General features: G+C 40.5%; 1 long non-coding RNA gene across 2 annotated transcripts in view; it reads right to left on the bottom strand.

Moving 5' to 3' along the window:
* The window catches only part of LOC128112808 (uncharacterized), a 30,340-nt gene that overhangs the window by 8,632 nt on the left and 3,718 nt on the right, over positions 1–17,990 (bottom strand). Inside the window, exons 2-3 of one of the 2 annotated variants that reach the window (XR_008219176.1) lie at positions 12,024–12,118; positions 11,769–11,910 (exon numbers count right to left, since the gene is read on the bottom strand). This is a non-coding gene — a long non-coding RNA (uncharacterized LOC128112808). Of the gene's footprint in view, positions 1–11,768; positions 11,911–12,023; positions 15,543–17,990 lie in introns of those variants that run through there. The other variant, XR_008219175.1, reaches the window with a different exon arrangement.

The following is a 17,990-nucleotide window of genomic DNA, read 5'->3' on the forward strand; positions in this document are numbered from 1 at the left end:
TCTATTAGTGGGCTACAGCTGGCATTTCCTGACCATATTCAACAAGGTGATGCTGTTTGGCTGATTTCCCCAATCATGGTGAAGATACATGCAGAGTTCCTGATGCCTAGAGAACCACATACAAGGCTCTCAGAGGATCAAGAAGTCAGCAGATGATTCTCCCGAACCATTTCCCAAGTGAGGTTTAAGCCTGCTTCACCTGCTCTCTCTAAGAGTTACTTAGGGACTGTCCCACTAACTGAGAGAGGACCTCAATCAAGCACTATGCATATCAAAGTCACACTTCACACCTTAGCCACTACCAAAGCTATCAGTTGCCCTCCCCTCAAAATTTCTGAATTAGAAATATCCAGAGAGCTATAAAATATCCGCAGAATCAGTGTCTGAGTTCCTTTTCTATTGCTATGGTAAAATACTCCAACAAAGGTAAATTAATGGTTTATTTCCATTCACAGTTCCAAGGTCCAGTCCATGATGGGGGGGATGTCAACAGAAGCTTGAGAAGACTGGTCACCTTGCATCCACAGTTAAAAAGCAGGGAATGATGGGTGCATGTTGCTTCTCAGCTCTCTTTCCCTACTTGACAGGCCAGGATCCCAGTCAGGAAATGGTGCCACATACACGGGGCATGTCCTTATTGTTAATATAATCAAGATAATACCCCAGAGACCTACCCAGAGGACCATCTCTCAGATGATTCGAGAGTCTGTCAAGTTGACACTCAACGCTATCAGAAGCAGCTAGACAATGGAGGCCAACAGCAAACTGTCACCATGAGGTAGAGAATATTAGAGGGGAGAAATGGCAGTCTGTAGGCTCACAAGTGAGGAAGTCTCATCAGAGATGCAGGGACCTACAAGCAAGACATGTGGGTAAAGGACAGTAGGCCAATGTGAAACGTTTCCGCACCCCAATATTAAGTCGCTATGCTGATGCAGTAAGCTGAATCAAGCCGAATTAAGAATAAAAGACCAATTTTATTGGGCAAGACTGGGAGAGGAGATGGGGGAAACTATGTGGCTGCTCTCTAGGAGACAGTTTCAATACCCTGTAGGGGAGGTCTTGAGCAGCTCCACTTGGTGGGCTTTCTGGAATGGGGGAGAGTGAGACCAAGCTTCTAACTTAAACACTATGTTTCTCCTGTACCCAAACATTGTTCCATGACTGTCTCAGGCCTTATTGGTGAACTACGGAGATGATTTTTTTCCTCCTCCCTATTACGTCTAGTCTATCTCAGGAATGCCCCCTTCGTTGTAGCATTTATAAACTCTTTGGACATACCTTCAAAAACTTGATTCAAGAGCTGGAGAGATGGCTCAGAGATTAAGAGCACTTGCTGCTCTTCCAGAGTTTCTGAGTTCAATTCCCAGCAACCACGTGGTGGCTCACAACCATCTATAACGAGATCTAGTGCCCTCTTCTGGCATATACATGTATATGCAGGCAGAACACTGTATACATAATTTAAAAAATAAACAAATAAATCTTTTTTAAAAAATCAGAATTCTTTCAATGTCCATGAAATAAAATATAATCTCGGTCTGTAAAAGTGTTTTATTATTGAAGAGGGAATATAAATCAATTCAAAGTCAAATCCGTAGAATGCAGCAGATCAAACTTAAGAATATTTAAAGAAAACAAATATATGGTCCCAAAGCCTGATTTAGTTATGGGACAAGAGAGTAAATATGTGGATTTCAGGTGTGTGGTCTCTGCAAGAGCTACTGAAGTCAACTGCAATATGAAAGCAGTGGCAGATGGTACATGAGTCATGAGAAAGCATTGCAAACAATCATAAATGTTATTTATGAACACGGAAATTTGGATTTCACAAAAAATGTCATCTGTCACAGAATATTATTATTATTTTTCCTTTTGGGGCATTTACTTTATTTTGATTATTATTAGCTATAGGGCTGCATCAAAAACATATGAGTCAAGATTTGATTTACAAACTACATTTTGCTGGCAAGAGTACCAAAGAAACGAACATTTCCGTGACTGTAGTGTGCATGTGCACACTGAGAAGTAAATGTGCTAAATTGTCTCTGAAGGCAACTCCTAAGAAGAAGGCCCTAAATGTTTTGCAGGAGCAATCTCACTGCAGAAAGATGATAGCTTTCCAGGGTGATTATGTGCAAGTGTAAAAATTATTACAATACATAAGCTCCTTGGGGGCCAAAACTGTGTCTTATGCATTTTAGTTTCCCTAGCTTGACTTACAAATAGTCTACATTCAATTTATTTTTTTCTCAATTGAATGTGCTTTAATGAGTTTGTTGCAAGCCATCTCATTACATGATAGTCAACCCTTGAATACTAACTAATGACTCAAAGATTCCTGAACAATTTAGATCAATATGCTTTTAAAGGGGGTATTAAAACACTGTCCACCATTAACATTTGGGTTGTTCCTGAACAATTTCAAGATGGAAAACTGTAACCTGTTTTGGAAAATGTCTTCATAAAATTACTGGAAAACTAAGCCTTTTCAATCCATGTATCAAATTTCCAGTTGACAAATACACTATTCAAATTCAAATCACCCAAGCACATTATATAGCCATGTATTTGAGTTAGAGTCAAAGTTTCATTGATTTTAGGACCAGGGACATAGATGGCCAGGGAGATTAAAAAGCCTTACAACCCACATTTGGTCCCCAGAACCCACATAAGAAAGCGGTTGTGGTGACATGAATCTTTATCCCAACACTCCTAAGGCTGCCTGAGAGAAGGAGACAGAAGACTATCCCAGAAATTTGAGAGCCAGCTAGCCTGGAATACACAGCACAGTGGAAACACCAGGAGAGATCCCGCCTCAAAAAAAGGCAGAAAGAGAAAATCAACTCCTAAAAGTTGACCATGACACACGCATGCCAGTACCCACACCCACTCACAACATGCATGCATCTAAACACATACAGAATGATAATATCATTTTTAAGTTTAATTGGTTCTCAATTCAACATTCCTACTCCTATAGATTTTAAGCATGACCGTAACTCAGAGTTTGAACTTCATACTGCATCAGGAATTATACCCAGAACGAACGTCAGTGGCCCAGACTAAGAAGCCCAGCACAGCTTCATGAAAAGAAGGGAAGACTTTAGTCATTTTTCAGTTTCAGGAGTCTCTCTGTACCTTCAATTTAGGCAAGACTCACCTTAAAGCATTTTCCATAAAGACATTCTATGAGATAAGCTAGGTTTATCAAAATGCATAGAAACCTTTCACCTTCTCTGTTTCCACATACAAACACAAAACTAAACACACACACACACACACACACACACACACACACACACACATAAGCACATACCTACACATGAATATATAGTCTCTTCTCAGGATGACCAATATATAATAATGCTAAGAAAACTTCTTTCCATTTTCAACATACTATATTCTTAGCCTGAGTATCTCAGCTAAGAGCTATAGATTGGGTCTCATGATGCAACTTCCTTTAAGAATCAACAGGAAATAGTATAATATTGTATGGAGCTATTCAACACTATGAAATGAGAACTCATAAGCTATCTTTCACTTTAAAGTATTCTTAACTTTATAACTCAGACTAAGGAATATGCATGCACTTTCTGTTATATGTGAGTCTTGAGAGGCCAGAATGTCAGGGCCCACAATTGTCTTTAAATGACAAGGCCAGGACTTGATAGTCAGACCACTTCAACCAATACCAGTCTAAACCACTCATATATCCCCTGAGGCCCATCAACAGAAAAGAAGTGAAAAAATATAGTTAACATTCACAACAGCCTCCATTTGTTAATGGTCTTCCACCATGTTACAGCTAAGGTCTCTCAGGCTAAATGGTTTGCCAAGGTCCCTCTACCCACGAGTGTGTGAAGGGGGACTTGAGTCCCTGGGAAATCCCGTGGCTTCTGGAAGCACAGCGCCATCATCTCTGGTCACTAGAAAACTCTGCTGAGCTGGAGAAACAGGCCCTCATCAACTACAGCTTTCCTGTGAAATCTGTGCCCGCATGCCTGAGGCAAATTGTCTTGGAAGAGCTTCTTTAGGGATGGCTGTCATCTCATCTGAATAGAGTGAGGTGATGCTCAGAGAAGGAAAACAAATGAGGAGTTTCCGGCTCAGTGCTGAGGAAAAGTTGAAACCTGTTCAGCTCCGGGAGTGTCGCCTTCTAAAAGTGACTGCTCCGGCTAGCACCGTTGAGTTTCATTAAGTCGGGATGAGTCTGTCAGTTTTGAGCTCATGCATGCACATTTCACTGAATTCCAGACAGGACTAAACCAATCATTTTACTTCAAAATGCACACTGTGGAAACAGGGATTCAATCTTTTCCTGGGGGGAAACCAAAATCTGAGCCAACAACCGATCCCCTTTTTGTATTCATAACTTCCTTGACTTTCTGTGCTGTTCCTTCTGTGGCAAGAGCCACAGGATCAAGAGAAAGGGAAAGCATTCTCCTCCAAGGATACAGCTTTGACTGTAACCTCTGATCTGGCTACAATTTCCTCTCCAACATGTGCTGCTCTATCTGGGAAACAGCAGCAAGCTGAAGGAAGACTTGAAGGTATGGAGAAAAAAGTGGGTGGAGAATAAAAATGAGTGAGAAGAAATGTGATACTAATGTAGAGAGCAGAACAGAAAAAAAGCCACAGATGTTGATCCTTGAGAATGTAATGGAATCAGGGTGAGTACATTCTGAGGCTCTGAGCCTTCATTCCAATGAGCTAGGAAGGAAGAAGCCACATGGATGAGCATTCTGGTAAGAGAGCCAGGTCAGAATGCTGCTGCCCTATGCTCTGGCCCATTCCTAATTGAATTATCATGAGGAGTGGTGCCACTGAGGACCCTTAGCATATATGGAATCTCATCAAAGCAAAAACTAGCTAAGAGCATCTTTGAAATTTCCCAGTGTATTAATCAGGGTTCTCTAGAGTCACAGAACTTATGGAATAAATTTATATATATATTGGGTGTCTCAGCTAGTCTTCTGTATATGCTGGAAGAAGTAAGCTCCAATGCCAGTGAAGGAATGGATGGGCTAACAGGGTGAAGGCAAGCAGGCAAAAAGCAAAATTTTCCTGCTTCCATGCCCTTATACAAGCTGGAAGCTTCCAGCAGAAGGTGTTCCCAGATTAAAGGTGTGTCCTCCAACCTCGAGATCTGAATCAAAGGTGTGTCTTCCTGCCTCAATATCTAGATCAAAAGATTATGTCATCACCACATCCTTACTCTTCCATTCTTTCTTCTGTCTTTAACCAAGGTCTGACCCCCTAGGATTAGGTCTAAAGGAGGAAAGCATCAGGGGAAAGGCTAAGGCACATGTGTCTGGTTCTTTGTGATCTGACATGAGCTGAATGGTAAGACACATCTTTGCTTCATGAGCCTATGAATGGGGACTAGAGACTTGCTTCTAGGGACTTATGTCAAGGCTCGTTGGATGTGGGCAATGCTGGGTCCTGCAGGCCTGTACTGAGCCTCTCATAAGCACTCAACAAACATTTCCTACAGTATTTTTAAAACTCCAACCTGTCAGAGTAGTGTTGCTGTTCCTAGTAAGAAGGTGTCCTAGATATGGTTACGATTGTTGTGTTGAAACACTGTGACCAAAAGCAACTAGGGGCAGGGAGTATTTGGCTTACACTTCCTCGTGGCTATTCATCATCAAAGGAAGTCAGGGCAGAAACTCAAACAGGGCAATAACCCAGAGGTAGGAGCTGATACAGAAGACATGGAGGAGTGTTGCATACTGGCTTGCTTCCCATGACTTGTTCAGCATCCTCTCTTATAGAACACAGGACCACCAGCCCAGGGATGGCACCACCTACAATGGGCTGGACCTTCCCCCATCAATCATTAATTAAGAAAATGACCTATGGGTTTGCATACAGCCCCACTTTATAGAGGCATTTTCTTAATTGAGGTTCCCTCCCCTCCAATGAGTTTAGCTTATGTCAAGTTGACATAAAACTATTCAGTAAAAAAGGGAATTCATAATTGATATAATCCTCTGCCTGAACACTTAAATCTGTGGACAGAAGAGTCAAGGACCAAATAGAATAGAAGTCCTGATACAGCAGCTAAGGGAGGCACCTTGAGGTTTTCGACCTGCATTTAAACAATTTTGTTGCCCTGATGGTCACCCCCTATGCTGAGCACAGTACCCCAATCTCCACATGCCATTGATAATCTCTGAAGATCTTCCCTCAGTTTAACTCCCAAAGAGTACACACTTTCAAAAATGGTTTAAAGATTTCATAGGTGACATGAGCTATTCTTGATTTTCTTGTATTGTTAGGAGTACTGCTCAGTTCAAAGCATGGCTGCTTTCACTAAATACTACTCAAAAACCAAGGTCATTAAAACACTGGAAAAATAACTGTCCTAGGTATTAAGGTTTATGAGAAGCTACCGTGTCATTCAGACATTCTATTTATGCATTGCTGAAGTTGGGAACAAAAGGACAGAATGGGTACCCAAGAATGATAAGTAAAAATCTAATTTGACCATGACATTTCACTGTTGTTCTGTGTGTGTGTGTGTGTGTGTGTGTGTGTGTGTGTGTGTGTGTGTGTGTGTGTGTCTGTGTGTGTGTGTGTGTGTCTGTGTGTGTTTATATTCACTTACAACTCCCTAGGAGCGCTCTCAACACTGACATCCTGAACTGAATCACAATGAAAAGACTGACTATTTTAGAGCAGGCTCAGATTAGAGGGAAAATATCAGTCTGAGCCCTCCCCTACAGTAGCAGAAATGCTAAACTTGGGTATCTGAGGAGATCAGAGGGGAAATATGAACAGAAACTCAGAGAAGAGAAGAGTATGATGGGTTAGCCAAGTGGAAAATGGGATGGACAGGCAAGGAATAAATCAGCAATATCAGAGATAAGGTTGGGCTAATATGGTGGCACATGCCTATTATCCCAGCACTTGTGAGACTGAGGCAGAGAAGAGAATCATGTGTTCAAAGCCAGCCTGGGCTGCATAGCACAACCTTGTCTCTAACTAATTAACTAGTTAGTTAATTAACAGTTGGACAGAGAAGACAGATGAAAATAAGCAGTAAAATATTATAATCTCTTTTTCAAGGAAGAAAGAGGGCAGACCTTTTCTTTGAGAGAGGATCATTACAATTCTCAGGTGGCCATTGAGTTTTCTGACATTTCTCTTTGTGTCTAAAAAGATAGACAAAATTACTGTGATTTCATGAGTGTACTAGGAGAGTGTCCATGATGCCAAACCAACAGATAGAATTTCCAAGAATAGCAGAGCCCTGCTACTTTGCAATTAATCCCAAGAAATGTTACTCTGACTCATAACCACCTTCTGAAATAATGCAACCCAAAGTCTTCCTAGTCTCAATGTTGCAAATCAATCATTTTCCAATCACAAGGTGCTAACTCAGCACACACTCACTTTATCTGTCTCAGGATGGTTGGAAAGGCAAGAGTTCTTCAACCTTGGGCAATAAAATAAAGATGTTCCTAACAGGAACAGCCTGTCGGGGAGTGAGATGTACGGGGCCTCACCTGATTTATCTCTAGTAATATCTACTGGAAAGACAGTGGTGAGAGTGAATTGGATTGCATAGTCCATGGTGCTTTGCTCCGAAAGGTGTTTTGGCTCGTTTTCCTGCTGCTTATACAGGCTGCAAATGAGGAAGTGCCCAGCTGACAATTTTCTCTTCTGATTTATGGGAAAGGTCATTTAATCCCAAGTAAGCATGTTTCTAAATATTAAATCCTCCAGTTCTCTCCACCCCTTCCTTGTCCTTTCATGTTTGTCTTGGTATAATTCAAGATTGTGGGTTGTTCCTATATAGCAAAGGCTGCCAAAATGTCCTAGTGACTATAAGTGTGAATATACAAATTATAGAATGAGGTGTTAATCTATGATTTATACCTTATATTATATATGATTTATATGATTGTAAGTGAAGTATTAATCTATGAAGCATACATCAATAATTTCAGAGTTTGAATGAAAACACAATAACACTATATATTTGTTACTCATCAAGCTAAAATCATGGAATTAATTAATGAATACTGTTTGTATCAAATATACATGTATATATTGGGTTTTTTGAAACAGGGTTTCTCTGTGTGCTCTGGTTGTCCTAGAATTTGCTCTATAGATAAGGCTAGCCTCAAACTCAGAGATCCACCTGCCTCTTCATCCTGAGTACTGGGATTAAAGGTGTGCACCACCACCACCAGGTTTATCAATATATTTTCACCCAACTTTTACAGAATGGTTTAAAAAATGAGGCTGGAACCTCCAAAATGTGCAATATTATATAAATATAATCTCTTTGTCTCAATTATTAATTTTCAAAATTTTTACATTATTTTCATTTAATATTCACTTAAGTTATTAAAAATTGCCTGGAATCATCATCATCATCACCATCATCATTTGTAATACCAAGGATTGTATCTAGGTCTTTGTGCATGCTAAGCAGGCATGTTATTTCCAAATATTTAATGACATTATCTTCAATTGCCACAGACTCCAAGCACAGAAAAGACCAAGTCTTTAAAACAATTACCTTTCTTAGCATTAAAGCAACAAAATTCTTATCATTAGAGATATCCCAGGATAAATTCACAGTAGCGGAGCTATTTATATCTTTTCAATAAATGTGCATCATCAGGAAGCCAGAGCATAAATAAAGGCAAAAGAACACTCTTGCACTTGCCCTCAAATTTTTTTCTGAAGTGTCCAGTACCTCACACTCTCTAACACTGTCTATATTAAAATAGTAGATCACACCTGCCAAGAAACCAAGGTGATAGCAGAAGGTCGTGGGAGATCTCTGCTGGTGTGTAATTGTCTGCCTAGGAGCAGAGTTATCAAAGAGTAAGCCCTGCAACTGGGAGAGACAGAAGAGCTCTTCATGATGGTCCAGCATGTGTACCTGTCACAAGAGTGTGTAGAGATGTCATCCCTACTCACAAAACTAGTAAAGAGCTCGTAAAGCTGAGCTTGCTACCAAACCTCAAGAGCGCCCCAGATGGTTTTCAGGTAACACAGGGCTTGGTTATTCCTCTTCATGTTTTCATCTAAAGGCTTGTTTTTAATCCAAACAACTGGTTCAAATGTAAATTGAGCTCATTTTAAAAGCTAAATTCATGAGTTACTTCATTCCAAGACAATATTTCACCCTGTACGAATATGTCCCTTGTCCTGTTTTCCCTTGAGCCAATTCCACCAAATTCCAGCTCAATTCAGCAATTCTATTAAGACCATTATTTGTCTTGCTTTGACATGCCTGCTTGGCTTGTATGTTATCTGGGCCTGGTAGAAAACCTCCCCTAAAGGTACAAGTCCTCAATAACAAACCCTTGCTCTCTTCTTTGGTATCCATACTGATCTTTGTTCATTTGAACCTCAAAAGATCTTGTGGCTTTTGAGGTCATTTCCCACTCTGTGATTGTGCAACTGTATTAGAATAATTTCTAAAGATTCCTTAAAATAACTAATTGCAGCCTTCACTGAGTTAAACTAATGTCCTGGTGCCTGAGAATTTTGGCTGTTCTTTAAGCAATGGTATACTGTCAGTTTAACATCCTTTTTTATTGTTTCCCATATTAAGGCAAATATGAATCATTCTTCTAGCCACAGCCAAATTATCTTATCTCAGGCATTTAGCCACCAAAATGAGTATCTTGAGGCTGAAGACTAGACAGGAGTCTGGCATCTATTCTTCCCTGGTATAGGCCAGAAATGCATCTCTGTAGCAAACAGAGTGTTCAAAAGAGGCTATTGTTACCCTGACATAGACACAGACATCTGAGGAGCTTCTGAGCACACAATCCTAAAACTGAATGACCAGGAATAGCACCTGCAGTCAAACAAGGATCCCCCATTCAAAAGATGCTTTTGCTTTACAAAGGGCAAGTAGCCAAGGAACTGCTTGGTGGATCTTCTCAAGTGGCAAGGACAAGAAGCATGAGCTTATAAGCAAGGCATCTAAAAGCCTTCCCAAACTGAATTCAGAATGGCATATATTTCCAATAAAGTAACTGATTATAATATGCAACAAATTTCTGCTTCTTCATCATTATACATAAAAAACAATTGCAACAGTAACCCAATCTAGAAGAAAAATATTCCACTTTAGAGCTTTAAGGTGATTGAAATCCTTTTAAAATGTAAATAGCACACATTTGTGTTCTAGAGATATATGATGAGTTAAAAAGACTTTCAGACATCACACTAAATTGCATTAGAATGCATTTCTGTGTGGGAAGTTGTTAATCCCATTGATCAAGAATAAGACCACTACCACAGTTTAAAGCCAAAGTTGAAGCAAACTTGAACACTGGCCAGGTGGATGGGCTCCAGCCAAGTCCGTACCCAGGTACCTGGGAAATGGCCCAGAATCAAGTATGGCAAGGGCTTAAGAAGGAAACCCATAATTCATTGCATTTACCACCAGGTCCAATCAGGGGCAAGCATATACCTTGAAGTACCTCCCATCTGTGAATTCTCCGCCCACATGTAATCAAGCACATCCAGTGTAGATGAGTCAAACAAACTTGTTTAGGGGAGTGAAAACATTGACTTGTTATCTCCCATAAACAACAGCCTCCAGCATTTCAGGTATCTGTTCTTGGGTAAGGGGCTTGTAGATCAGAGACATTTTTGTTTCATGGATTTCTAAGACACGGTAATTAAAACTTAAAATGTTAACTTTGGCTCTCACACAGTGAAACAGAATTATGATTTCTATGACAAGAAGAAATGATACAAGATTTCCTACTGGTTTAAAAACAGAGCATTATCTTGCATTTTTTAACAGATACTAGTAAGAAGCAAATTAAGATGGAATTCACATTCAGATAACTTTACAAGAGTGATTTGAACATTTTATTTTAAAATGTTAGCATTTACCAAATTCTAGAAATCATGTCCTTTGGAGCATTTGAATTTAGAGAACAGAAAATTTCAAATGATATTATAAAATATGTAGGATGACCTAAATCTGAACTGTTGTTGTAACACACTTGTGGAGAGGGGAGGGAGGGAGGGAGGAGGTGGAGAGAGAGAGAGAGAGAGAGTTGATGTAGCAGGGTCCTTGCTGTTATTCCCTTTGGGGGAGGGGGCCAAGTAGGTGCAGAGTCAAAGGCACACAGACTCAGGGAGAATGTCGAAACAACAAGCTCAGTTTACTCAGTTAGAGGTAAGCCTTATATACCCTCCACCCCTCCCTGGGGGGAGGTCTGATGAATATGCATCAGCTGGTGTGACATGGCTTCCTCTCATTGGTCCAGGTCATCTCCAGATCTGTTATTGATATTGATAAGATCCATAGGCAGACCCAGGCTGGCTCTCAGAAAGTATCTTTTTTACTTGGCTGGGCCTCACGCCTGCTAGGGATGAGTCATCCCATAAGTTGCCATTATCTTTACCTGTAGACTGAGTAGCAAAACATTTCTGAAGCTTCCTGGAAGATAAGCCACCAAAGAATATGGTCTAGAAGGATTAATCAATTTTATATTGGATATTATATGTCAAATAACTCTATATGAATAATTTGAAAATATCATATGTAGTCTATTTGCATTACATCCAAAGCAACAGATCCCCAAGCGCTCAAGTCACTGCTGGCTTAGCCCCCTGTAGTTCTGACAATACCCATGGGAGGAAGAATATGACAAGAATCATGAGCTAGACTAAAGCACAGAGAAAACCAATGGAAAGAGCACTTACAAAGAAGAAATATAGCAGTGAATATCCCACATAAAAGGGTATTTGAAGACATCAGAAGAGATTACCTGATACAAAGCAGGGTTGAATCTGACAGTCTTCAGTTCCTCTATTGTCAAATACCTCAAGCTTAGCTCCTCTTCCCAGTAGCATGTGAACTCAAGTAAACAGCTATTCCCAGAGGTTTATTTCCAACACGATTGTCTCTCCCTATTTGTCACCACAAAGAAATAAAAGTAACAAAAAATTTAGTCTAGAAGGATTAAGTACTCTTATATTGGATATTTATGTCAAATAACCCAACATGAATAGTCAGAAAATACCATGTTTAGTCCATTTTCACCTATTACATCCAAAGCTGTCAATCCAAAATAACTCATCCTGTTGTTGGTTTATGCCTCTGTAGTTTTGAAAATACCTATAAGGGGTAAAATAGAAGAACAATAATTCACTCCCCCTCATCCATATATATACTCTCTTAATTTCTCACCCCCACCTCACACATATACATGCACTCATATTTATATTTGTATGAACACAACCCTTTCCTTTTCTCACTCTTTTCTGCCTTTTTCCGTGGGAGTGATCTATGGTCTGAATGGAAACTGATCTTTATAGAATGTGTAGGATTTGCATGATTTAAGCCACCCAGTTGGTAACCATTTGTTATAGGAGCCAAAGAAAAGCAGTATAGAAACTATCCACTACTCATCTCATGATAAGACGGAACACAGGGAATTCAAGATCAAGGGTGTGCCTGCTTTTGAAGCCACATTTGTTCATTGTTTGCCTACTGCCATAGAAAGACTACTTTCCATAGTAGTCACATGGAAAGATGTGACTACTCCCTGATGTTTGCAGTGCCCTTGGATTTTGCCTAGAAAGGAAAGCATTTTGTTATTTCTAAAAGTTACTTGACTTTGCTTTTAGAAAATCATGAAATGATGATGATGATGATGATAATGATTGACCTTAAGCATCCATTTCTTCCTTTCTCAGTCCAACATGTCTTGACAGTTTTATTCCAGGAAAAAGAAGGTAACAGTTCCTAGTGAATGAGACCATGGCCGACAGTCCATTCAATTGTTGTCTCTTCCAGGACACTTCTTCCTCCTTTCACTGATCAACTTGCCCTGCTTTCTGAATTGTAGAAGACATTGTCTGGAAATGTTCCTGACTCTCAGGAAGCCCCCCCCCTATTGTTCTCCTCCCCATTCCAAATTCCAAAAACCTCTTGTGACCATTGATTCATTGGGCATTATGGTTTCCATTCAGACCATATGAATAATGTCTTATTGTTGCATTCTGAAGAATGACAGTTGAATTCTGTTCATTCACCCTCTTCTCCCCACAAATATTTCTAAGGTCCTACTTCATGCCGGACCCAGTTTCAGATACATTTATAAACACAGAGAAATCTTTACCTGTCAGCCTGACATCCTATATGGGATGACTACGACAATGACTACTTAGATAATAAACACGTGGGAGCAGAAGAGAAGAAACGTACAGCAGGGTAAGTGGGCAGAGGGTAAAGGAGGTTCACAGTGGCCATAAAATGCTTCTGTAAGGAGGAAGCAGTTTGTGCCTGAAGAGGCTGAGGGAATGAATGGGTCCATTTTGTGGCAGTAGAAACTGCAAGTACAAAGCCCTGGAACCTTAGGGTATGTGTGATTAGGGAAGGTGTGTTCAGGGAACATCCTGGAGGCCAGTGTAGCTTGGCAAGTGATCCATTAGAGAACTAGGGAAAAGTGAAATCTAGAAGACATGCAGAACACTGAGACCCTAAGGGACCAAGTCAACTTCACTGAATGTGGATGGGCTATGTTGATGTGTCACTAAAGAATGGCAGACACTGCAGTACTGTCAGATACTACATTGAAGAATGAGAAAGAGAGGTGGGGGTGGATGTCATGTTCTCAAAAATACAGGCAGGGTGAATCAAATTCTGGCAACATAATCACAACACAAAAAACATTCCAAATGAGACCAAGTCTGACATGCTATTGTGTTGTCTGCAACCTGGAATCTGGACACAGGGCAAAGAGGTGAAGCCAATCCCGGGCTGTCTTCAGAGGAAAGACACCTCACTCACCTCACATCAAGGTACCACAAAGGCTAATGCCTTTGTGAGTGACAAACTGCTCCAAAGGAGCAAAGTTCTGCAACTTTTCCAGGAACCAGGTGGCATGCATCAAGAGCTTTCAAATGATATGTTTTTTCATTTTTTCGGTAATTAATTTCTGAGTCCTTTTGCATGATAATAATTATAACCTGTCATCTATCTCTCTCATATTGTAGTTTGTAGCTTTCAAGATTTCATTTCTTTCCTACCACTCTATCAGTTGTTTCCTAGAATGATATGAAGCATGGCAAAGGTAGGTCTTGGCATTTACCCAAAGGCTGACTAGGAATCTCAACTTGAGCAAAGGCCATCTATATGCTGATGATGAAAACTGAAAACTGAAAGTCTGTAAACAGCCATAAAAGACAAGGCAAGCTGGGACAGATAAATAAACAGTAAATCCAAATAAACAGTACTGTGCACAAGACCTCAGTGATCCTCTGCTGGGTGGCTGGTTCTACTCTTCAATCCATAGAACACCCTCTTGGGGCATCCTGAGGATTAGGAACAGCAGAGCTCATGCTCTTACACTCTGCAAACTATGAAATAAGAGAACAGTAGATGAACCATGAATCTGGTGAGTAAGTTGCACATCACAGCTTAAGTCCAGTTCATAGGACTAGCTCCATGCAGCTCCATTCTGTGTTCTTGGATTATGGGTCTGTTCCACTCATGAAAGTAAAGAGAACGGCAGTATTATGTCTCAGAGCAACTATCTGCAGAATGATCCATCACCTGTCCTAGAAAAAGGATGGTGTTTCCTAGGTAACTTGGATGAGGTAAGAGCTACTGGATAAGTGGACCGAGTTTAGATCATGGCTCAAAATTTCCAGTAAGAATTTTCTCTACCTGGGGAGGGAAGACTGTTCATACCCAAAGCAGGATTGAACAAACTTGTGTTATATGTCACCAGGGTCCTACCATGCAGGTCAGTGGGGACCACAGTAGCCATGCTTTTGATTTCTTTAGATTGATGATTTAACAATCCTAATTTGGTTACTAGATATTATTAGCTCCTGGCCTCACCTATAAACATCTGGAGACATTAGATAGCACCAACCTGTACACCCTTAGAGACTCAGTGAACTTGAATTTGATCAGGAGCTGGAGACCCTAAATATGCCTAGCCTGCCTTGTCCATTTCTTCTCATGAAAACTGTGGAGGCCCACAAAGGTTTCCTAGTGGGATCTGAACTTGCTTTTCCCAGCAGAGCTGCATTAGAAAATTGCTTGACCACATGTGTGGTTACCAGGTGATTAGAAAGAGTCTGCACTTGGCTGTGCTAGGGGAGGTCTTTTGCTCCACCCATTGGCATTCCTATAAAAAGCCCTTTAGAAGAGACAGAAGGGGCTGGTGGATAATGATCCAGGCCCTCCTGAGGCTATCCTGTGTTTCTATCTGTTTTTCTCCCCTCTATCCTTCTATCTAATATCTCTTATCCCTCACTCCTCAAGAGTGCCCTGTCATAAAACATGGGAGCCAGTCTCCCAGCTGAGCTCCCACAGAAAACCACAGTGCAGATGCTTGTCCGCAGGCCTGCCTCTTCCTTGCTCATGAAGGACTCTTGGCTTTCCACAGAGCCTGTGCTATGTACTATGTTTTCCCAGGGAATTTGGATTAAACATAATTGTTTTTCATTTATCAGACTTATCCAAATCTCATCTCGTCATGTCTCGTACAAATAGTATAACTGAAACATGGATGGGACCCATTCTTCTGGAATCCCACAGCTGAGAATGAAGAGCAGATACCTAAAGAGCCCCGAGGCTCTATAAGGAAAGACACAGTGGTGTGGGTGCCAAATTGGCCAGCTATGTGCAATTTAAGTAGCAGAGAACTGAGGCAGAGGTCAATTGAATGTTCTTTAGTGTTAAGAAGACAAAGTCAAAGTCTGTCGACTAAAATTAGTAAAATAAAAGAGATAAATTAAAGAAATCGGCCATTTGGTGAATTATCTTTCAGCAAATTAACCTAAACTGGACATAATTGGTAATAAAGAAGGAATGGGGGTTAGTAATTGTCCCTAGGGGGTCACCCAACAATTGCAAATGCTGGCTGTCACTGTAAACAAGCCTCTCACATTTTAAAGATCACTTTTAAAGCAATACAGGAGTGGTTAGAGTTCAGATCATAAACATATACCCATGGGACAGATGAAAGGGAAGAAAACTGTTCTATAGTAACACAAATGGACTCTGGGAGCATGGGGTAAATTTCCAGGGACAGTAGTGTGCACAGTTCAAAACCTGTTGTTCCTCAAACATTTTAGGTAGAAATGACAGAGGCATACCTCGCCACACAGCATTCAAAAATCCAAATTGGGTGAGATGTTCCAGATAAAGCATAGAATCCTGACACAAAACCCTTTCTAGGGCTAGGAAATGAAAGCAGGTCGTGGCTGAAGTAGAAACAGAAGGAATGTGTACAGCAGGGTGGGCTGGAAACACTAAAAGGTCTTGAAGGGAAGCTGATCATTTTGTCTTCAGCTTAGAGTAAAGGAAAGGTGGTCATGGAGAAATCCAAATAAGAAAGGTTGGCATCTTGGCAAATGATGGCCAGATCCCACATCATAGGGAGCTCTGCAGGCCATGGGCTAATTGACTATGATTATCAAGAATCTAATTGACTTCAGTTTGGATTTAGGGGGTTTATTTCATTTTGTCCAAAAGTAATAGGAACCACTAAAGGTCTTAAATGTGGTAGGAAATGAACCGACTTGTGTTTTAAAGCAGCAATACAGTCTGGGAATGAAGAGCAGAGGGGGAGGTTTTGAACAGACAAGGTGACTGGAGCCTTATTAACCTGGTCATAAACCACAGGTGCCATGGTGGTAGCTTTGGAAATGAAGGCAGGGAAATTCTCTCTCTCAATAGAGAGAAGGGAGGTTTGATGTTGCTCTCTGGGTTCCTGCATTACCAAGGCACTGGAGAGAAACAGCTTTGGAGTAAGGAAAACCAGAGCAGAGGGCAGAACTCAGTGGGGTGAGTGGGACTTCCTCTGCACTGTCCCTTCAATAGTTTGTTAATCTTCCATATGTATATTACAGGCATGGAAACTTTCCTGGTCCATGTAATGTGCAAACAAAGGAAAGTTCCAGGAAGTATGACAGAATCACACAGTTTGTTCCACGGAAGATGGAACTTAGCATCACTTTCAGGGGATCTGTTTTGGAAGAAAGGAAGCTCATACCCATGTGTGGAAGAAAACTTTGCATTGTTGCTGGGCAACAGTGATTTATTGAGCACCTTTGGATTAAGAAACTGACCCTGAAATCCTGAATCCATGAGAAAGCACTGGGAAAAAAAGGCAATGAAAAGCTAACCACTATGGTTCATCAAAGAGATCCTGTGAGCTCCTGATCACTTCAGTAATAGTATCTTCACAGGGAGTTGGACAAGGGAAAGGGGTAATGGGAATCATATTTCAATGCATATGTGCATGAAATAATAATGATAGTAAAGGAATAGTAGATTTCTGAGTAGAAAAAGTTGATTTTGCTATAGAAACATGGTACACAATGAGAAAAATCCCATTATGTGTGACCTGTTCTACTGGCCTTCAGACAATCTAACATTTCTCCACAGTTGAGTATACACTAAGATAGAATCTATGCAACCCTGAAGTCACAAGGGCAGTCAGCCAGCAATGAATGCCACTGATGAGAATCCACTCAACTCCAGACTGTGGCACTCCTACAGATGCTGAGAAGAACACTCCCAAAGGGTGATAAAAACAAAGACAGGTAAATGCCCTTTGTTGTGGAAGAAGCAAACACCATTCAGCAAGCAGAGTTAGTATTCTTAGCCACTTTCCCTGATGTATGTGGAGTGAGACAGTCAAGGAGGTCACCATGGATACATCTGGCTGCATCTGCTTGAGTTATCTGTATTAAACAGATTGCTACAGGGTGTAGGTGTTTTTTTCTGGTCTCATTATGTGTGTGTAATGCCAATTAAATAACAGGAATGAAAATTAAAAAAGAAAATATCTGTCCCTGCTGAGTTTAATCTCATTAGTGCAAAGTCAAATGATTAGTCTTAATAAGGGCTCAGACTTCAGTAAAGACAGTAGCAAAGTTGTAAGTAGCTTTTGCATCATACCAAGAAAAATCAGAATATCTTATTGATATAAAGATGATGGAGCCATTCCTATAATAAAATGAAG

This window comes from Peromyscus californicus, unplaced genomic scaffold, assembly GCF_007827085.1.
Source record: "Peromyscus californicus insignis strain IS unplaced genomic scaffold, ASM782708v3 Scaffold_17__1_contigs__length_78620276, whole genome shotgun sequence".
Taxonomy (NCBI): Eukaryota; Metazoa; Chordata; class Mammalia; order Rodentia; family Cricetidae; genus Peromyscus; species Peromyscus californicus.